This window comes from Puntigrus tetrazona, chromosome 2 (genome assembly GCF_018831695.1).
Source record: "Puntigrus tetrazona isolate hp1 chromosome 2, ASM1883169v1, whole genome shotgun sequence".
NCBI classification, from domain to species: domain Eukaryota; kingdom Metazoa; phylum Chordata; class Actinopteri; order Cypriniformes; family Cyprinidae; genus Puntigrus; species Puntigrus tetrazona.
In genome coordinates this window covers 16,003,604-16,027,543 of record NC_056700.1, presented here as the reverse complement: position 1 = coordinate 16,027,543, position 23,940 = coordinate 16,003,604, and the positions used below count along the sequence as shown (strand labels likewise).

Sequence of the window (23,940 nt, the reverse complement as noted above, 5' to 3'; positions counted from 1 at the left end):
GCGACGGGGAGTATCTGCCCCCTCACCCCCAAAGATGAATCACCCTTGTTGTCCAGTTTGCCAGTCTCCAAACGCAGCCTGGGCCATGATCTCACTGGCAAACGCTGCCATGGATTGACCTTCTACTCAAGGTAATGATTACCCCCTTGAGCATGCGGCAGCTGGCAAGGTAATGCATTGTTGGCACGTAAAAGTGATGCTGCAAGAAGCAGAAGGAGATCAGGAGACTCATGTACCCTAGAGTTTGACCATCTGTGGCCTATTGGTCGTCATTAAGGTTTCTAATTTGGGACGACTGGGGAATAAACCAAACCGGGGCTGAAAATGTCATTACCTGACTCCTGGTGAGGTGTCCTCCTATATTTACATATTTATACACCTTAATTGTCTTTGCCTCACTGCCGTGACATTGACGCTGTGAAAGCTGGAGCAGTTCTAATCCAGGTATCACATTTGAAGCAAAGCCAGTGCCGTCAACATGATAATATAACCCTGCGTGCTGAGATGGACCATTACGCTTCAAATAGAAGGGAGTTAACACGGTGAATATTACTGCGAATGTTGTTATGAAGGTCTGGTCACGTTAACGATCTCTTAATTAGAGCTTCGCTCAAACTGTCAGATGTTGGTGCCTGAAACTGCCACTCAAAGCCAGCTGTTTATATCTTCTATTCACTTTTGGCGATCTTAAAATAAAAGTTTTAAAATGCATGTCAAATACTTTCTGACAATTAGCATATTTAAAGGCTAAAACAAAACAAACTGTTATTTCCAGTAAGAAGTTACAGTTTGTTTATTGTTTTCAATATGAGAGTAGTAATTACGGATTTAATTTTGAATACTGTTTATAATTACTTTGCCTCGTATATACAATTTTGAATGTTTTTTTTTTTTTTTGAGAAATACTTTTATTCAAGTTGACCCAAAGTCACAGTAAAAAAATATATATATATATTATACATTGTGTTAGTTTTCTTAGTTCTTCATATAAATGCCTTCTTTCTAGCCATCAAACATATAAATAAAAAATAAAAACATGCGTAAAAAAAAGTGCACAGCAGTGTGCTGTCAACATTCACAAGAATACATTTTTCTCTTTTTATTTATTTATTAATTATTTTTTTCAGCATATTGAAATTATTTCTGAAGGATAATATGACACTAAAGACTGAATTAATAACAGGTTAAAATTGTTTTACCCTCACATAAATAAATTCTTTTTTACAATATATAATCATCATTAAAGTTATTTTATATAGCAATACGATTTTACAATATTACTTTTGTTATTGTTATCGCAGTTTTTTTGATGACATAAAAGCAGCCAGTAACACTTTAGATCAAAGTAAATATAAAACATGGATAACAGCCATTCTTATTATTAATTGTTCATAGTAAATATGTGTTCCCTAATAATCTAAAGTCTTACCAAGCCGCCTGGCACAGCATACTGTAAGAGACGTCTTTTAAAAACATTAAAATGATGCTCTTTTATGTGTATAAACAACAAATTAAAAGATCAATTATTTTCCAGTGACAAAAATTTGATTAACTAATGGAATGATAAATGCACCGTGAATGAATCTCAAAACTATTGTTGATGAGCATTTCCAAATGTACTGAAAATGAGATATTTAGACAAATATGACCAAAAGGATAATGAACGTCTAACCCAGCGCATGCTTCTTGACCCATCTTACCCTTTAGCTGTCACTACACTTTCTTAGCTTGTTTCAACACTTTTGTTTTAACTTTGCTGACTTTTCTTTAGACTGAGAGCTGTGCAGCTGCACACGAGTGGCAAGGTTTACAAAGCAAACAGAAATGCAATGCTTCCGGCACAAACAGAGACCTAGCTTATTTTTATCAAGCCCAGGCAGAGGAGACAAATGATATGCAGAAAATGTTCCAGTTGGAAGCAGGGAAAAGCTCAGTCAGTTGGGATGGATAAGAATAGTTGTCAACCATACATAATGTAAGCACTGGTCAAAATAAACTGGACTGGTAATTATCTAGTGTACGGTATAAAATATGCTCATGCTACTCTATTAGCCAAGCATCGATTTATAAAAAAAAAAATTATAAATGAATAAATATGGCTATAATGACCTTATTTCTCACAGTTACGTATCAAAATGACATTATGTCACAGTGTAAAAGTATATGACACCAAGTTTAAAATGTTTTTTAAATAAATGTTTACAACTCAGGAATGTAACATTATGACTTTAGACCTTTTCTTTTTCATCTGGGGCAGTAATAGATTTCCATAGTAATGCATGGCTTTTGTTCTTTGCTTTTATAATAATCCACATCCACATCCCAAACTGCACATCTCGTTTTGAAAAAGCGCTTTAACTGCACGAGACAAAATAAAATTTCCCGTAGAAAATATGTGGATTATGTCATCCCTTTTTCAATCGCACTGACTTCAGACTGTTTCCACATCAGAATGATATGTACAAGTTTTAGCATTTCCTTCAATATTCCCAAGCTATCTGGCACTAACAGGGCGCTAGGCTGACAAGAACTGACTTTTGGCTTTATTGTATGAAGAACAAGATACATCTCCCTTAAGAAACTGGAGACTTTGTCAGTATGAATTCAGTTTGCCAGGAGTCACAACAAATTTGTAGCAGACAAATTTGGCTAAAGCATTGGGAGAAAAGCATTTTCGCTTTCATTAGCCACCCTGTCCCTCCAGGGCTCACGGAGCCTGGTCTATCCTCCCTCTCCCCCTAAAACACTCTCTCTCGCTCTCTCTCTCCCTCTCTCTCGTTCTCTCCCTCTCTTCTTGCTTGTCACATCGCTGGCTGCTGCGGCTCAGCCAATCAGAGCGAAAGAGGCGTGGCTTCTGGTCTCAGTTGGACAGAGCTTGTTGAAAAGAAAGAGATGCTTTCCTGAAAGACTTGGAGTAGCTCTCCTCTGCGCGAGGCTCACCGTTTTGGGGCTTGGCAGTGAGTGATGACCACAGCACGGGCAGCTCAAGTCTAGCTCTAGCAATCTGGCACACACACACACTAAAAAAAACACAAAGAGAAAGAGAGAGAGACAGTGGATGTCACAAATGAACCGTGGCAGGTGCAGTTTTTTCTACTTGGAAGAAGCTGGATAATGCAAATGAGTTGAAAGGAGAGAACAGCTTCGTATGGATTTATCTGCCTGATTGTAATCTGATGTGATCCTACTTGTTTTGGAAGATCACACATCGCTCACGAGGACCCAAACTGCTTTTTTCCTGCTTGGACAAAAAAATTTATTTCTGGGACTTTGCGTTCTAAAAAGAACTGGTCTTAAAGTTTCTGCATTCAATTTCTCCAAATCATAAATTGAAAAAAAGAAACTAATGGCTATCAAACATTTTAAGCGCACTCATAAGGGGTGCACTTAGCTCACTTTCTTCAGAGCGCTAATACAATGCCTGGATTACCCTTTTGACTGCCTTGTGAACCCGTGTGAAAGCACCGCGGAGGAGGTACGGCGGGGGGCTGAGCGGGTGGGAGCTGCATTCCTCCACTTGAGAGCGAACCGAGAATCCAGCATCCTGACTGCCGCTACAAGCCGATCGGATACAAACGCTGTAGGGACAGGAGTGGAACCACCCTTCACGGTCTGGGTGAGTACCCTGTCACAGTTCACTGGACACTCAACCTATATTGAGTTAAACCACTCCACCATGCTCATCTTGTGTTGTCAGAATCATCTCCTGACTTAAATGACACAGCTTTTGTAGGGTTTTATATGTGCTGGGTATCTGGTATTTCTCCTACATCTGATTATAGAAAGCTGCAGTGTCAGTCAGAAATATCACATTAACATACGAAGGAGGTAACTTTGTTTTGATCCCCAAAAAAAGGATATAGTTGGATGTTCTGATGTTGATGTAAACATTGGTTCTATTTGACTTACTACAGATATGCGTGCATGCAGTTAATTCAGAGCATTTCAAAAATGCCATTTGTATACGTGATGAGCTCATGCTATAAATATAGCCGACTTGACTAGTATAGACAGTTCTACAGGGTATTGCCTCTATCTCATTAAACTGGATTTAATTTCATCCCACAATGCTTTTTCAAACTAAATCTAGAGCTTGCCCCAAGAGTTTCCAGCTCCTTGCACAATGACAATAACCCAGAGGGGCGCTCTCAAAACACGCAAGAAGTCCTTAACTCCCTTTCCAAACTTTCTCCTCACTTTGAAGCTTTTGAATATAATACAGAAAAAACATGAACAGCAGCGAAGAGCTAAAACAAAACCGTCCCGCAGCGACAGTGACTCACGGGATGGCTTCTTCACAGTTTGGTTTGGATGTCTGCCTGGACTCCGCAAGGAACCCTGGGAGGAACCAAATTCCTTGATTTCTTGGGTGTGTGGGTTCTGTGTTTTGCACTAGTCTAAGGGGTTAAAGCTGGACTGCATTGTCTTACATATGTACATTAATCCTCTTTTCTCACTCTGGCAGACCAGAAGCATGCTGACATTTCCACTGTTGTAGGAGAATATTTAATGCCCCTTTCTGTCAAAATACAAAGCAGCTTGCTTTTTAATCTGTTGCAGAAATATTTAAGCTGTTCATGGTCTCTCTCTCTCTCCCTCTCAATCATTCTCTTACCCTTGCTTTCTCACCGTCTTAACAGTAGGTTTCAATACAAATCATTTTTGGAAAAGCCGATTCCTGGTGTGGTTTTGCTGTATCTACACAACAAACCCACCAGGCCATCTTTCTATGGGAAGAATAGCATTTTAATCCACATTATTCAGCAGTGCCAGGGATTGTATTGTATACTTACACCTACCCAATAGTCGGACATTGACTATTTCGTCACAACAAGCAATCAGAAAACAATGGGCCAACCTCCATTCAACAAAAATGAAACTCTTTGGTAAAAAGCACACAGGCTGACAGCACTTATGCAGCACTTTTCATGCTTAACATTGCCTATAGAGGGAGCAATTCTCTTTTATCACAAGCAACCACACATCCAGCAGAATCATAGTCAGAATGGCTAGTCAGAATGCAAAAGAGAAGAGAAGGTGACCACTCGATTATCAGTTTACAATATTGATTTGTTATCGGAGAGGTCTATCCATTCAGGCTGACATCCAAACACGATTGATTTCCACTGATAACGTCAAGGGAGATTTTATCTATGTAAGGCGAGCAGAAGATGCTGAAAATTTCTGCATCTGCGACATGCGGGCCTCAGTTATTGGGATGCAAGTCCATGACATTTCCCCAGCGCACATTCCCTCCTGCTTACCAAGAAGCCCTCTGAGGTTTTTGAAGTGTTAAAGTGGAAGAAGAACACAAAACTCCATTCCCAGTCCCCGAGGGGATGCTGATGTGCGCGTGTATATGGGCCGTCATTTGCTCCGTGAAGTTATAAAATAAATATCGATCTGCTCAAGCAATATTCACCATCTCAAAGGAAAAACTCATGTAAAGTGGATTCAAAATATACTGTGTATGTTCACTGAAATGGAAATATAAAAATATAACCGTAGTCTGAGGCTGTTTCACTAAGAAAAGACACTTCACAAAAGCAGAGCTGGATGTAAAGGTACATTGTATGTATATATATATATATATATATATATATATATATATATATATATATATCGTCCAGTTTATCTATAAAGCCACTTGCCATTTTTCAGCATGTACCAGATTTATAATACGCTCCCTCTCCTTTTAGCCTTTTTTTTGTGTAAGCAGCTCATTTTATGCAACTGCTGTATTATAGAAAAATGAAAGCCTTAAGTTGACTGCACACACACAAAAAGAGTGATGGCAAAGTAGAGAAGACTAAAGATTTATGTGAGTTGTACTGCAATTAGCAGATAATCATTTGGGAAATATTCTGGCTTTAAAAAATGTAAAATTCATACAAGTGCATAATGAAAATGAATTCCGATGTCTGGTTATCTTGCTCATCACTTCTGTTGCTATCAACTCTGAAAGTGTAATTTGCTTGGCTCATTAGCATGCATAATTACATGCAAAATTCTAAATAACCAAGAAACACCCTAATAACTTCTATAGCCTGAGCCCCTTTGAACTTACTTGCGTGTGTCATGTAGAGATTGCGAATGTCAATCGAAGTTCACGGTGCAGAACTGTGGGGAGGATCAAGTTCATTTTCATGCAAAACTCAAGTGAATAAATTATAATTGGAATAAATGCATGCCATAAAATTTGTAATATCTTATCATAATGCCTAAAAGCAATATGAAGGCAGATAATTAATAAAAAATAATTAAGAAATACATAAATAAGTATAAAATATATATTCCTAAAATGCTGAAATATATATAGAACTGTAGGTTGTATATAATTTTTATACTGTGGTCACCATAACTAAAAGTTAGCTCCAGGCCTTAAGTATATTCTCATTAGTGTCCAGGAAGAGTAAATTAAGTCTTTCATGTTGGTTATCATGTGGTGTATTAAGTCACTCGTTAGATAAGCCTCAGCAGTTTTCAAATCTAATTTCAAAGGGGATCCCAGGTCTACTCTTTTAATGGAAGGGACATTTAATTTAAATGAATTGGGTAATTCCCTGCCCAGACCAAACTAAAGGCAATAAGATAAAAGAGCATATATTTACAGATATAAAGCTGGGCTGCTTTGATAATAGGGATTCTGATTCATCTCTTTTAGATGAATAACTCGCAGTTGCTGTAGTAGTAGTAGTAGTAGTAGTAGTATCAAGATTTTTTTTTTTTTTGGGACAGATGCAGACTGACCCTTATCATTTAACCATTTTCATTTTGCTTTATTGTTTTTATTTATTTATGTTTGAAATGAAATCATATCTTTAATCGTTTTAAAATTATGAAAGTAAATTGCTTATTGCCAACATGAATTGTTAGCTGTAAATATTAAAAATGAGGTCTTTACGTCCTAATTTGTAATAACAAGTCGACATTACCAAAAATGTGGCAACTCCAGTGTTTACATTTCTTCCTGTTTGGATTTGATGAGGTGATTTCACTGGCTGTTAAGCCATCCGCATATCCTGTTATGTGGTAGGCACAGCCACGTTCCCGAGTTAATGGTGAATTTCACCATGACGCAAGGCATCAGAATGGGAATACACCCTGCCATCTGGTCAAGGGGCCAAGGGGAAAATGATTTATTTGACAAAGAGTCAAAGATCAAAGGCAATGACTAACCAGGAAGCACCAATCTCCTACTGTAGCCGATCACAGAAGGAGCCTCCACCAATCAGCCCTAGCAGCAGGACCTCTTCGCTAAGTTTTAATTGGTTGCTGTGTACCGACCGGCCTTCACAGACGTCAAGCTGGAGGACATTACGTGTGGCGGCAGGGTCAGCTATCGCACTGCTTTGGCTGTTATCTCTGCAAAGACACTCTGTGGTCGAGAGTAATATGAAAACGGTCATAACTTCATAATGAGGCTGTCTCATCAAGTAATCTATGTCCTGTGAATGTGCAAGATTTCAAGTTTATTAACCATTATAGGTACATGACTAGACCAATTTTTGCTGCAAACAGGATAACAACGGTTAACACTTTATTTAAAATGTGTTTTCACAATTAGCTTACTGCATACTATTAGACTGGCTGTTTATTAGTACTAATTAGGCACATGGCAATGCCTTGTTTTCCAAAAACAAAGCAAAGCTTTCACTTTATTTTGATGGTCCCTTTAACACATTACATTGACTATAAGTAACGTTGCACATAAAACTAAGAGTATTAGCAGAGTATTAGTTGACTGGTAGGGTTAAGTTTGGAATAAGTTGACATGTACTTGCAAAGTTACTTATAGTCAGCAGAATATCTATTGCGAGACCATCATAATAAAAAGTTAGCAGATATTAATGAGACTGTCAACAGACAAAATAAAGTGCCTCATATTACTGAAATATTCCTTGATAGAACCATATAGAAATAAACAAACAAATAAAACAACTGAGTTATTCCATTTGACTGGATATTAAATATAAAATGTGCTGCTGGAAAGGAGGCTGAATCTGGTTTCATTTAAGGTCAAACTCTGACTCTGACTCTGGCCGATCATAGTTTAGTTAGACACCTGGACATGCACCTGGCGTACTGTCAAATATGGCCTAATAATATAACGGCACAACATCAGCACTGCCACCTCACAGCCATTCATTACTGCCAAGAATGGAAACCAGAAAACCTGTCTCTTTTTCTGGGGAAGACAGAGCAGAAGAGATAGCAGAACCATTGTATTACACTCCACAAGCCTGTCATTGTCTGTACCCCAATCCCCTGCTCTCTGGAGGGCAAGATGGATGGTTACGGTTATGGCCAACTCTCCTGGCATTTCACTCAGGCCCCCCTGACCTTTCCTTCCAGCAATGTGATGCACATAACCTATCGATCAACTCCTGACCACTGTCTCTCCGAGGACAAGTACTGTACCAGCGTGCTATTTATGTTCACTCAAATCTGCAATATGAGGATCAATGCTAGATTCCTGGCCGACCATTGTTGTTTACGGCAAATTCTTCTAGTTATGTAAATATGTGTGCTTTGAAATATATCCGTTAGTTGAGACTTTGTAGAGATTGATCACCTCGAGAGACAATTTGCAATTCACGCAGCGCTAAAAGACTCATTAGCAACACACATGCAGTTCATTACTGGCTTTACTTTGAGTTCCTCGCTGTACAATTTCACAGGAATCAAACAGAAGAACAAAAAAAAAAAGTGTTGTATTTTGTCCTCTGCCCCCTTTGTCTTTTTTTATCTCTTGTATGCACTGAGCGCAGGCTAGCTACCTTGTTGTTGATTGAACGTATAGGCTAAGTTTCCCAATTGGTTTTTGTGGTTTTATTTTTGAAAAGGGTAGACATGACAGCTACATTATGGTCTATTGTATTCAATTTCTGTTAAATAACAAAGAGGAGAAGATGAAATGTCACGTTATGCATATTTGGTACGACACATTTTTATTTTGCCTCGTTTATATTCATAGCTGCCTCCAGTGGCTTCTTAAAAAATGTGATGAATTGCTTTTTAATTAATTTGAGTACGAACGTGATTGTGAAAAATGTTTATCAGGTTTCATTTCACAGTGGTATTAAGATCTTAAACCAGCATTTTTTTGGAGGTGTTGCTAAAAGCTGCTTTTAAAATAAAATAAAAAGCACACTGCAATTTCGGTGTGACTAAAATGGTGCAGCAGAAATTACCCATCCATATCTACATTTGGCCAATCTAATTGAGTCACACCTTTACACTGAAAATTCTGTCATTATCTACTCATCCTCATTTTGCTCAACACTCATGTGACCTTTTTCCCGTGAAAGATTAAAGGAGTTATTAAAGAATGTCAAAACTGCCCTTTCGAATACAATGAAAGTGCACATTGATCACTGGCTTCCAAGTGACAATTTTTTCTTGGTTTATGCATATTATATACAACACACACACACAGACATTACACCCTTGATGGCAAAGACTTGCACTAGCCATCTCTAAAAACGCTGCAATTGTTGAACCAACACTGTAAAAAAAAAAAAACTTGTTCCACCCACTGCCTAAACATTTTTAGTTTAACTTAACTTGAAATGTTAATGTTAAAAAAAAGGTGACAACTAGAATATTTTAGTTGTCTAAACTAAACATTTTTAGGCAGAAATAAGTTATTTCAAGTTGAAAGAACTTTTTTTTTTTACAATGAATATCCTTTCTGCATGCATATTTCATTTAATCTGACACCGCATGCTGTGCTGTAATCAATGAAGGTAATCCTTATTGACACTGAATTGAGTTTAGCGCCGCTGTGCTCCTCTACAGTGACCTTTTGAAGGACTTAATGAGACTAAGATGTTTCTCGCCGCTTTTATTTGCTCAATGCGTTGACAGAAAATATGAGAGACAGCCTATTTGTTCCGTCCCTGAGAACTGCATTTTGCTTTCTTTATTTAACTTCATGACTTCTGACCCTCAACAGTCCTGGTGTTAAAGTCTAAGTTCACTTTGTGCTTTTTGAGATGGTCATCAGAATTTCTCTCTTATCCTCAGCAATTCTCATCTAGCCAATGAGATTAGCAGCAGGCAGGTATGAAAATCCTCTACTGATTAGATGTCCTTTAATCCTGACGTCTGCCATCTCTCTGTCCATTAAATTCTCTAACTGCTGTTGACACCTCAGCCTACACTCGGCCACATTTGAAATCTGTATGAGGGCCCTAGGGTTTGATGATCCTTATCTGAACACAATCCAATTCCCTAATTCTATCTCTTCCTGTATGTGAGTGAAGTTTTTTCAATGATGAAATCTAAAGTGTCTTTTGTTGAACAGAATCAGATATTGACAAAATACATGTAGAATTATATGAAAGGCTTCAGCAAGGATGCATTAATTTGTTGCACATCGTTACAAAACACTTGATGAACAAATGAAGTCTGTTTTTTTTTTTACTTTCTATTCATTAAATTTCTTGTTATTTATTAACTGGGAAAAAACATGCATCATGTTTTTCTCAAAAGTATTAAGCAGCACAACTGTTTTCAGTATTGTTAATATCATTAAAGTTCCTTGAGCAGCATATCAGCATATTAGAAAGATTTCTGAAGAATCATAATTAGAACTAAGAGTAATGACTGCTTTAAAAAAAGAATTTAAATCATAGGATTAAATGGCATTTTTAAATATACTAAAATGTAAAAAAAAAAAAAAAAAAATCCAATCTTACTGTTTTTACAGTAGTTTAAATGGGAAAATAAATACACTTGGTGAGAATAACAGACTTATGTTAAAAAAATGTTAAATAAATAAATGTAATAAATAAAATGGCAAACTTTTCTGACTCCATACTTTTGAATAGCAGGTTTTCTAGATTGTTTAATGCACTTAAGACCAGTTTCACAGACAGGGCTTGGACTAAGCCTTGATTAGGCAATACATCAATTAGAACATGCAAGTATTTTTTTTTTATAAACATGTTTAGAAAATAAAATAAATAGAACAAAAACATTACTGGTATGCATCTTGAGAAAAAACAAAAGCACTGACATGTTTAAGATCAGTCAGTGTAAGTTTCTTACTTAAAACACATGTCAGACTAAATAAGCCTTGCTTAATTAAAACTTCAGTTCACATCCAGTAAACGCCTTTTCAATAAAACAAATGAATAATTTTTATATATAAATCTTTAATATTTCAGTGTTGCTATTTTTACTGTAGTTTTCCAAAAAAAAAGCCATAGTATAAAAGACTTATTTCAAAAACAGTGTGTGTGTGTGTGTGTGTGTTTATGGTTGGTTTGATCCCCACCGTGTGCATGTCTCAGACTGCCAATGACAACAAGGGACAGAGACAAGCGAAACAGACCTCAGAGCCAGCAAAAAAAGGATTGTAGAAGGTCTGTGCGATTTGATTTTTAAATATAGGGCTCCTGTCTTTACCCATATCTCAGGCAGGCAGTCACAAAGTAGTGGCCTATGTGAGAATTGACTCATCTTGCAGAAGTCTGCATTTTTTTTCATGTTTTATTTCATCTGTGGGGCTCAAAAGAATGTGCGCTGTCTTCATGTCTCCGCCATTCCGCCAGTGCAGCGCTTGGGCAAATGACTCACAGTTCCTCTCCCACAATACCTACAGGCGTAAATCAGCCTCAGTAGGATTAAGCTGAATGTGAGCAAGATTAAATGGCTCTTGCAACTGTCTTGCCATACATCTTATTGGAATTCACATGGCTCTCTGCGTGGTCCAGACTCGACTTTGCTTTCACGGTCCAGAAGCTTTGCAAAAGGCTGCTGGCTGACTCTCTTATGGATGTGGTAAGAGGGACAGCTCAAGATGTCACTTAAAGATCTATATACACAAGCAGTCGATAGTTAGGACAAACTTGATAGAATTTATGTTTTGCATGATATTGAGTGAGCTTTTGATATAAAGTATCATGCTTGTTTGCAAAGCTAATTTATTTCAGAGCTTTTATTGAATGGTAATCAAAACAATTCTATAAAATGTATATATATATATATATATATATATATATATATATATATATATATATTATTATTATTTTTTTAATTAAAGTGACAAAAAATTACAATAGGCTGTATCTCCATACAATAATGGTACATTTATTCTATAGACTCCTCAGAATACAAAAGATGTACTCAATATCTACATGCAGTGGAGATGAATGACAATGCTGTATGAAATTTTAAAGACAGTCTTTGGAAAGGTCATGGCATTATGTGAGATAAGCAAAGAGAAAGGTCAGCGAGAGTCTACTTTTTCCTTCAGATCATACCAGGAATACTTATGACATGTAGCTTTGTAAAGATTTCTTTGTGTGAGAGCAAGTGAGGGAGGCAAGCCAATGCAGTGATTGGTATGAACAAAGTATGCTAATGAGAGAAGAGTTCAAGTGGGTCAAGGCAAATGTGCTCTAACAGGGCTTTCAGATATATCGGCAGTGGCAGGTTCAGTATAACACATGCATGTTGAAATAAGAGATACCAAAAGTACTGTTAGAGATGAGTGCGATGTTGAGACGAAAGGTTATAAAATAGGCAAGATTGTAAAGCACTGAACCTACTGACTCTGAACAAACAATATTCAGTCCCTATAAACCTGCTCTCATCACTCTAACCTCTCTCTCTCTCATGCAAATGGACACTCCATCAGCTGTGTTTCCTGTGAGACGCAGGTTCATGAGTGGCAAGCAGGGCGAGCCCTCTAGTACTCAATTCTGTCTGAAATGGAAATCACTTTGGAAAAAAAATACACCCGTCGCTGCATCAAAAATTGCAGAAATTGCTTAGCTGGTTGTTATCTGTATTTCCTATTTGACATTTGAGAGAAACCATCGCTTTTTCCTCTCTCTGTCTCCACAGGAACAGCATGGTTGCACAAGCACTATGCAGTCTCCACTGAGATTTTTTGTTTATCTGATTTAAAGCAATACCCCCCATTAGAACCAGCCTTATGGTGTATAAAAATAGCCCGCTCACTCTTCATATACTACACTATAGTTGCCTTGTCCCATAAGCCCAATTGGCAATTGTGTATTAGCTGTCAGTAGGTTGAATACAGGCTGAGGTGGGGCGGAATGATGCAGAGGGCCAATATTGAGGTATGGACTTCTCCATTGCTCCAGGGCACACTGTCAGCAGCATTATTCTCCTCCTTCCTTGTGCACTTTAGTCAATTCCCTCACCCTGACTGCTGAACACGCTCTTCCGCTGCACATAATTAAAGACCCCAACTTCAATCTACCATTTACCGGGTATAAATTCACTCACTGGCCACAAAGTCTCCTGCAGCAATTTGCTAAACAAGGCGGCGTAGCTATTTGCATGCATTTCCTATTGGCCATTAAAACAAAACAAAACATAAAAAATAACTGTGTCCATGCCTTTTCAGCGGTAATTTGCCACTGATCGTTTTTAGTAAAACTAGATCATTTTCATTTTAACGGTTCATGCTAGTTTGTAAAAAATGTAAATAAAGTAAAAGCTGTTAGTAAAAAATGGCCCTACAGGGCACCCGTAACGCAATATGTTTAATGTATATATGTGATAACAACAACAACAATATTATGAAGTGTTTTTGTTAGCAAACTTTCCAATACTATAATCTTCCATAAGAGGACCTTGAATAATTTGAAAAGTAGAGAGGGTAAGAAATAGGAGACACTAGTACAGGGGGTCTGGATTTCATTTGTGTTCAGCTCTTCCAGTTAGCATCTGCTAGCCTTGGCTTAGCTCACTCTTTGGCATGCAGTCTGTCAGAACTATACAAGGCCCCCATGGCACACTGGGCAGAGACGATAAAATGTGTGTCTGAGAGCCAGTCGGGCCATGAAGTGTGAACTGAAATGCACTGAAGAGGGTGTCAGCAGAGTTTTCTGAGTGTTCTTTCAACACAAAACAAGACCAAGTTTATGCAAATTCGAATAAATGGATAACTATACCTGTATTATTATTCTCAAATCTGAAAAGCTCAGAATAATGTTATGCAGAACCACAAACAGCAATGGCAGAGCTCACATTATATTCTTACAACAAGACCATTACAGGCGTAATGCATTATACAGTAATGGTACCCCTACTTCATAGTGCAAGTCAGGAACTATTTCAGTCAGTTGGGCTGTGTCAGCAGGGCAGAAATTGGTCCCTAATGGCTTGCCTATATTAGGGCAAATGCCCACCTCAACTGTGTGCCAAAATCAACTACCATGGGCCCTTGGCACCGCATCACTTCGGATTGTTCCAGATGGAAAATCTTTCCAATGTTTTTGTCCATTCACAACAGAATGTCTAGTTTGATTGTTTCCCTCAACAACTTGACATTTCATCCATATTAGCTTTGTGAAGCGTTCAGTCCTGAAACCCCAAAGAGAATAGCATTATATTTTCACAAATGCTGGGACAAGTGAACACCACAAAACTGTTTTCTTTTTTATTTCTCTTGGTACATATACATATATCAGATTACTTTTCAACACTTGAATATATACACACACACACACACACGCAAGTTACTGTAAATGAAAAGAGATGCTTCAAAAGGCAAAAAAAATACTTTATATATATATATATATATATATATATATATATATATATATATATATTATATATATTCAAGACAGTATGAAATTCTAATTCTATTAACCCCTCTTCAGTTTGATCCATACTAAAACATCCTCCTCCATAATGCATAACCAGCTTGCATAACCAAAAAACAGCAGTTGTGGTTGTTTTATAGTACGGACATGCCCTAATTTCTCTTTTCTTTTTTAAGTTTTGACTTTTAAAGCTGTTATCAATGGTTGCCCAAAGGGGCAGAGGGTAAAGTGGCTTATGATGTATGGAGGCATGAAAGCCAGCTGCCAATATGCAAAATGGGCTGGATGTCATTATCTTTTGAGGACTAGTGATGTGAGAACTGCCAGTACGAGCTGGGAAATGGTCCATCATTCAGCCGAGTGCTCTTCCACCCCCTCAAACATCATTGCGTGCTGGTTTCGCCTTTGCATGCAGGGACCTCTTCACTGTTTTGGCACGACGAGCAAACAGAGAGTATAGAAACAAAGCTCTGATGAGTCTACCGCCTGTCTGGAGAATTAAATATTCGGGAGGATGCATGGAAAATAACACCCACCGATTAGTGGGTGTAATTGAATGTTAGCTGATCTGCAAACTGGAAGAGCAAAAAACTAAAAAATGCAATACTATAAACACAGGCTACAAAGACACATTTACATACACACTTAGGACTACCGCACTCAAAAATTACAATTCCGTTATGACTCTCTCACAAGCCATTCCTTACAATGTTATTTTTGTTCTGTGGAGCACAAAAAAGAGATGTTTCACTCCTTTTTTCCTTAACAACTGTCAAAGCCCTTAAAAAAAAAGAAGTAGTAGTCCCATGTGACTCTTGTGAGTCAGTAGTACCACAGTTCGCATCATTAACAGACTGAAATTTTTATCATTTTAATTCAGTAGTAGGCTGTTCGCTGCTTTGAAAGTACTGTTATGCTGTTTTATGTCTTGACTTGGTCACTATGAAGTACTGTTGCATGAAAAACCAGTGTATATTAAAATTATTCAGCATATGTGTTTGGAATGACAAAGATAAAAGAAGTGATGACTATCTTTTTTAAGCGAACTACTGCTTAAAACATCACTGTTTTTGGACCGATAATGGCTTTTTTTAAGGGTTTCAGACACAATGGAACAGTTTTGGCATTAGGAGCTGTCTGTGGATCCTGTGGACTAAGCAGCGCTGGCTGTTGGCCCTCTGGACCGATGCACTTTAACAATGTGCGTGTATTGATCCAACATCGTAATATTGCAGTTAAAAGGTTTCCAAACCTGTGAATTATGAGTTAGAAGACATCCTGGACACTCGCATGGATTTTAAAAAAAGGTGCAAACAGTAAACATTCATACACACTGCATGCACAGATCCAGTAAAACACATGCTGTGCATAAAGCCACATGTAATTACAGCCCAGCTGGTATGTTAGACTGTTTTTCTATAGTTGTCGATTGTTTCAAAGAATAACCTGGGTTCAATACAAGTTAAGCTCAACTGACAGCGCTTATGGCATAATGGAGACTACAACAAAAGCTAATTTAGATTTTCTTGCCTCTTTCTGGGTTAGTATAAGACACTTACAATGGAAATGAATGGGTCCAAACTGTAACCATTAAAATACTCACTGTAGTCATAGTCTAGCCACAAGGCAAAATCATTGTGTTAACATGATTTCTGAACAAAAAAAGTCACTATTTATTTATAACTAAAAAACAAGCTCAAATAAATATACTAAAATGTATTCAAAATACATTTCATGCAAAGTACTGTACAAAAGACATCTACATATTTATGTACTCATTAAGCTTATCCTGCTATTTTACTTTTAAGTATAATAAACTTGTATACTTAAAGTCTTCTAAACTGAAAAAAACTAATTTTGTACTTAATACATTGTATGGGTCAAAATTATCTATTTTTCTGTTATGCTAAAAAACATGAGTATGAAGTAAAGATCATGACCAGTTACGATACTTTATCAATTTTCTACTGTAAATATATCAAAAAAATATTCTTTTTGTAATATGCTTTGCTAAGAACTTTATTTGGACAACTTTAAAGGTTTATTTATTTTTTTTTACACCCTCAGATTCCAGATTCTCAAATAGTTGTATATCAGCCACATTTTGTCCTATCCTAACATACCATACCAGATAATCAAAAATCATCTGTTGACTTCCAATGACCTTACCATAACCATTTATTTAATTTATACAATATTTGACAAAAAAAAAAAAGAGAGCCCTAATTTGTTACCTAACACATATCATATCCTTCACATCCACTTAATGGATTCCAGTTGATCTACAATGCATTCCATTTTTCTGATCTACAGTCACCATTATCTGTCACGTACTGAAATCTGTGTTAGCAGCCAAAGTGCTGTTCCATGATGCATGCTTCACAGCTCCTTCGGTCATTAATGTTCATTGACCCTGATGGAACGATCCCCATGCAACAGAAAAAGCATTTATCCATAAACCCTCTGAAAGCCGAAAGTGCTACGCCCTCCACTCATTACAGAGCGAGAAGCCAAATAACCACTTTATTCCACTGGTCAGCGTAACGATTTTTCTATGCCAGCACAATTGTTGTTTTATGCTCCAGGACAGCTAGCCAAATGCATTCACATGGTCTACTAGAAAAAAAAAAACCCCAAAACAAAACAAACAAATGTAGAATAAATCCGCCCCCTTCCACACTTGCAAATGCATTCATTCACGCTACAACTGCACTCTACACATTACCCAAAGATATCTGAGACGCAAAGTGCTGTTGATAAACCGACCTCTCTTTGACGCTTTTGCCGTTAGCTCAAGAATGCCTGCGAGGGAGATGGAGGAACAGCTTCACCTATCCTTCATAAATATCAGCAAGCCGCATCCTCCAGAGGAATTAGCTTCCCTCTGCCAGTTTTCCCTTGCGGGTATATAGTGATTTCACTGGAAAGCATGAGTGGAGAGTGGATGTTGTGCTTAGACTGATCAAAACTGACCCGTTTAATCTTTCTAATCCATCTAGGCCTGTCAATCATCTTCTCTGACTTTCATACTTTTGACTTCCGCAGTGCGCCTACGGTGCGCCCCTTGCTTGGTTGCGTGAGGAATGAGATCTGTGGTGATAGAACTTCTGATGACAGTGGCTTTAGGCTGCTTTATAGAAACGTACCACAGAACTGACACAGAAAAGAGTTCAGGTCGACTTTCTTAATACGTAACACAGACTGTGTGAAACTCTGCCAAATTTCATATTCCCACAGCATTGCCAATGATAGTTTGCTCGATAGAAGTATTTCACCCCTGAAGCAGCTGTGCCAACAAATGATCTCAGAATTACATTCGCTGATTTACTCCGAGCTGTACCTTGGCAGACAGACTCCTTGGACTCAGATGGACCGCCCACAGTCCAGTCACTGACCGTCTGATGCATATTGACACAAAAAGTGGGAGGCGTTGGCTGAAATGTCAGTTGCAGTCTGAGAAAAAAAACATTCATAATTGCAGGTAGTTAAACTACAGTCAGTACTTAACAAAATTTTAAAAAAGGATTTTATACAGTAAATCTAAAGTTACACTAGATAATTGTAGGCAGAACAAAGTGCTAGCTTTGCCTTTATTAGAAACCAGTTTTACTAAACGGGGCGAATTACTGCAAGAGCACAATTCCACAAGAGCTTCAATGGCTGTGGAAATTTGTTGTGACTTACAAACAAAGCTCAAATTAAAGAACACAAATGCAACTTCTTATTTAAATATCGACCAATGCAAAATAATAAGTGCAGCGCAAATTAGAGCATTCATTGAAAAGATGCTAGATGCTAGGTCAAAAAATGCTAGAAGCTGTAGGAAGTTTTGATAAATCTGGTATTGCATGACTCCTAGTTGAGTTTCATGTCTTTTATTTCCTGAAGAAAATAAAAATAAGATGGCTTATTTAACTGTCCAACATATAAATTTTTGGTAACAATCTATTTTTTACGGTTACACTTATTAGTTGTTTATTAGCCGGTATATCACTACAATATTAGCCATATTAGTGCTAATCAAGCACATATTAATGCCTTATTCTACATCCCTAATCCTACCCAGTACCTAAACTTAACAACTACCTTACTAACTATTAATAAGCATCAAATTAAGAATTTACTGAGAGAAATTAGTATTAGTTTACAATTTAGGAAGGGATCCCCAGGCAATAGAATCATCATTCATTCAAGTCATTGTTAGTCAGAATAAAATGAAATTAGGAGCAGGCTTTATGCCGATAAAAGTTTAGCTGTGGGTTACTATCTGACTCTTAACTAAACAAGCGTTACACTTCCTGATAATAAGGTGACAAATGTAGCCAGTACAGCTGCTCAAATCACTTCAGGCCACCGGAATAGCCTCATAGACTCAAGCAAGGATAGTAACATCAGCTCTTATTAAAGCTCTAAATGTAATTCCACATTTGACACCATAAATGTCCTGAAGGACTATAACACGACAGAGCAAATCCAAAAGTGTGACACAAACTTCAGAACACATTCATCAAGAGAAGACTTGGCCAACTAATCATATGTTTTATTTACTGTACACAATCTGTAGTTTAAACTTTTTTTTTCATCCCAATATTGAATCGTAACATTAAAAGAGTTTGTATAACAAAAACCTTTTATGCTTGCCCAGATGTCGTCTTAGATCATTATTGGGTGCACAGGTAAGTTTAGACAATAAGACTTGATAGCATAGCACAGGCAGGGGAGAACTGTCTGTTGTTTCCTCTAGATGATTGATTCATCAACTGTTTCTCACTTTCATCTCCGAGCGATGTTGGAACTTTGTATTTCAGCGATTCTAATGTCACTGCCTCCTTAGGATAAATTGTTGTTGTATTCCTCATTTGCAAGTCGCTTTGGATAAAAGTGTCTGCTAAATGAATAAATGCATATATAAATGATTGATGGCACACAAGTTTCAACGCAAACGCTGGAATCAAGCCCCACTGGCCTGAGCTAATGCATCACTGCCAAAAACCAAAACATCGTAGTGAATTTATATTTAATTTAATTATGTTTCTAAGAAGTATTTACATAAATTCAATCACATTCTACTTTTCCAATCCAGTGTTGCGAACCAACTAACAAAGTAGCATTTTTCAGTAATGGGATAGCAACCATCGCTATTTTCTTATTTAGTACTGATAATAAAAAGTGCAATTAAACAAGAAAATGTTATAAATGTTCTTACTGTCACTTTTATCCATTTAACTAACCATCACTAAATAAAGGCGTTAATTTCTTTTAAAAATATATAGTTTAATATAGTGTATACATATACAATTTTTATATATTTTTATTTTTTTTATGCATTAAGTTTAACATTTTTATTATCTTTATTTCAGCTTTAAAGTAATTTAGTACTTCAGCTCAATTTTATGTTTTTAAACTGATAATTATATTTCTTTCCTATTTTAGTTAATAGGAACTCTTCTGTGTATTTTTATTTTTACTTTTTATATAATTTTTAAATTATCAGCATCTTCTGAATTTGTTTCACAGCTAAACAATACTCTGAAGCGATAAGATACGATTCAGATCCACTAAACTTCTAAAATATTCCATGGAATGGTAACCAGCATAATATATGAGGAACACTGATATATAATTTATAAGAGCAGACTGTATGGCGAGCAGTAATTGTGTATACTAGCAGGCATGAAACAAACCTGGGATACCAATATCCTCCATAATAGATTTTTCAGTTATAATTGTAAAAATCGGTTTAATAAAATGTTGCGGCTTCTCATCTGAATATAAATGCAGAATTGTTTTACTATACAGTGATAATGAATAACCAAGTTTCTAAATAGCACATCTGTTCATCTCTCCGAATAGTCACTTTGGGTTTTTAGCCCTCGGTGATTCTGATTCAATCAGTGAAAGCCCAATAAACAGGGTCACGGGTCAAATTCTTTCCAGAACAATCTTTAGGGGAGGTTTTATCTGCTGCTGGAGGGTAATGGACCTCTTACGGCTCTGTGGTAGATTTATTGACTATCTGAGGACCCCGATGCCCCTGATCGGTCTCTGCACACTACATCTGTCTTCACTCATTATCACACATGCATATGGAGCTTTGCAATCACCCTGCGTCTGCCAAAGTCCATTACCCACAAACCAAGTACTCCAGCTCAATCACGAACGAGATAACGGACAATTCGCATACACACACATGATCAATGACATGCGTGAGGGATAAGCTGAACGTGCTCACACACTTAAATGTAGTGTATATTGTTGCGCGCGCGTCGACAGAATAGCTGAAGGTCAAAAGGTGTGTTTGTATTACCGTTCCACATCGATCCCCTCTCTTTCCTTTCATCCTTTCCACTTTCCATCTCCTCTTCCTAGATCAAGAGTTCAAATGTTACAGAGACCACTCAAACAAAAAGCAGCAGTCTACAATACAGAATAGTGCCGTTTTCAGAGCTTCAAGTATACAACAGCGCACTGAAAGTAAAAGCATCGAGAGAACGAGTGCACTGATGTTATGACAGTCTCTACCCGAAGACATGACACCGATTTAGCAGTGGTTATTTAAATGTGCAAAGCTTTCTAACACATTAGGTTAAATTATGACCGTGTTATCTGGGTGTGATAAACCAACCTGCATGTTCCCATAACTGAAAAAAAGAAGATTCATTTGGAGAGTGTTAAGATACTAATTACATTTGTTACAATTAATAAACAGCTACAATTTTCTGGTCGGCTGGACACAATTTAGTATTCCTACATAGACAGAGGCACTGCTGTGAATTTATGATTAGAGTGTGTGAAAGTTACTGTTGCTTAAATTAAGGCTATGAGAACACATCTTCTGGAATGAACGCTGAACTCGGAAAAATATGTAACAGTTTTTATAGCAGCGCAAGGTATAAAGTGTGTTATATAGAAGTTTGAGACTTGTCTGCAACAGCAGTGTCCAAAAGAATGAGAATAAAGTGTCCAAAAGAATAGCTTTTTTTCTTTTTTGGAGTTAAAATTATGGTAGCACAGTATAGTGCACAACAAAACAAAATTAACATGACACAATGGTGTTGTGGTAATTTTGTTGTGCACTACTGAGTCACCGTAAAAAATTGGCTCCGTGACCTCAAAGCAAAAGCTTGTGCTTCAGTTTAAACCAGTTTATGAGAGATCAGGACGATGGTTTATTTTCCTATTTGTTTAGTAACATAAATAGATTAGAATCTAAAATACGTAATTTTAACTTTGAAATGAATTTTACATCAAAATTACATTTTGGTCTACTCTGGAAAAAAAAAAAAAAAACTAACCCAAAGAAATTAAATTATACTTAAATTAAACCAGTTAGTTTAGATGTTTAGATGGATGTTGCCTCTTTTAGGTTAATTTAGTTTTTAGTGCAAAGGCCCATTCATACCAAGGCTATAATAACATTATAACATTATAAACTATAATGTTAAAGATTTTATTTAAAAAAAAGAAAAAAAAAGTGATAACAGCCCAGAGGAATGATATCATTGCAGTCATTTTCAGAACTATTTTATTCCATCTAATGATTGAGAAAAACATTTACAGCCAATCAGAAACCGCATTGCTTTGAAGAGCTTGAGCATTTAAAGCAGCAGATGACAAAACTGCACATTACGCGTTGGCTTTGATGCTGATATAATTATCATTATAGTTACTTTTTACTGTCGTGTTTAAATTTTATTTCGAGGCTTGGATAAATTTTCGTTGTTGTCTCAGATGCCAACTGTATATTATACAAAATGTTTTGGAGCTTGTCACGTTTCTCATGCACCTCCCGTTTAATTGACACAGTTGCCATGGTTTCGTGTTCAAATTAGATGAGTTTTGCAGCCCAAGCTATTGTGGCACAAATTGCGTGTTTACATTACAACAAGCCTGCTTTTCAATTAACAACAAATTTCTCTCCTCCAGGAAAATATATATTATCGCTATTTTTCAAGAAACGTCCAAAACAGGCGCAAAATTAACAAGGCCGAGATGAAACATTTAGATCACACATTTTTTCCTAATGCGGTCACTCCTCAAAACACTTGAGGACCTGTGGTGTATATAATCACGATTCGTACACTTGTGGTAATTGGTTACCCATATGAGGTGACCATGGCAACGATGCTGGAATGTGTCCTGTGCGAGTCGTCCTCTGTGTGTTCAGTGTTTTTAAAGCTCATCCTCTCATTAGCAGCGAGAATGTTTTATAGGTGTGTGGGAGGTCTGTTTGCACGGGGACACACTTTCCCCTCAATTACCAAATGAGTTTGCACAGGCTCTGGCAAGAAATTCCTGAAAACTCTGCGAGGACCTGGCGAGAAAGTGTGCCAGGACGTATTTAAGGATGAGGCACGGAGCTAATAGTATCAGAGCAATATGCAGATGTGTTTTTATGGAGTGGTGTTAATCTAATAAGCAGCCTGGGTAATTATCTTGAGTGCGAGTAGGTGTGTGTGCGTGTGTACGGTGTTTTTTAAAGTGTGATGTATAAGCGATTACACCCAGCAGAAGGCTGAAATGTGTTTATGGTGATACAACAGCAGGATATTTGGGTATTAAAGGGATAGTTCACCTAAAAAAAAAAAGTGGATTTTTTGACAAATCGTACAAAATCGCATGAGTGACCTTGTAAAACACGTACGAATTGGTCGTAAGCCGTACAATTTGCGGCAGCCATTGACTTCCATAGTATGATGAAAAAAATAAAAATAAAAAATACTACAGTGGCCACCATCAGCTGTTTGATCTTCATTCTTCAAAATATCTTCTTTTATGCTCAATAGAAGAAAGAAACACGTGCAGGTTTGAAAGAAGCTAGGATGCATTAAGTCTAACGGAATTTAAATTTTTAGTCGAACTATCGCTTTAAGAGATCGCAGATCCCCGTGAGCACAGATCTTGCACAGCATAAACCAGTTGTGGAACTCGAGTCTGGTTTTGGTGGAAAAGTTGCTGTTTTTAATTATCTAGCACAGGTATAGTAAATAAGACATTGATGAGTCTTAATTATCCGTATGTTATTATGCCTAATTCTGAAATAAACATCAGTGATTGTGGCTGTTTGCTTTGACTCCTCATGTGAATGTTTTCCCTCTGTTACCATTGGAGAACATCTGCTTACATTATTCCGCAGACAGTGCATTTATTAATTCACCATAATGTCGTAACACCTGCTATAAAAGAAGCTTGAAGAATTTGTAAAATCACACGCATTTACAGTATGTAAATGTAAATAAAGCACACTAGTGTACTAATATTCTAATATGTATATTAGTGTATGAGATTGTTTGCTAGACCATCACAAGCACGTACAGAGAGAGACATTTAAAACCCCTCTGCGACAAGG

At 37.1% G+C, this 23,940-nt stretch overlaps 1 protein-coding gene across 1 annotated transcript in view; it reads left to right on the top strand.

The window, feature by feature from the left end:
• The first annotated feature begins 2,893 nt into the window (after positions 1 to 2,893).
• Positions 2,894 to 23,940, top strand: part of brinp2 (bone morphogenetic protein/retinoic acid inducible neural-specific 2) — a 76,239-nt gene continuing 55,192 nt past the window's right edge. Inside the window, exon 1 of the mRNA XM_043220780.1 lies at positions 2,894 to 3,616. The gene's annotated coding sequence lies outside the window, so the exon portion shown is untranslated. The remainder of the gene's footprint in view (positions 3,617 to 23,940) is intronic.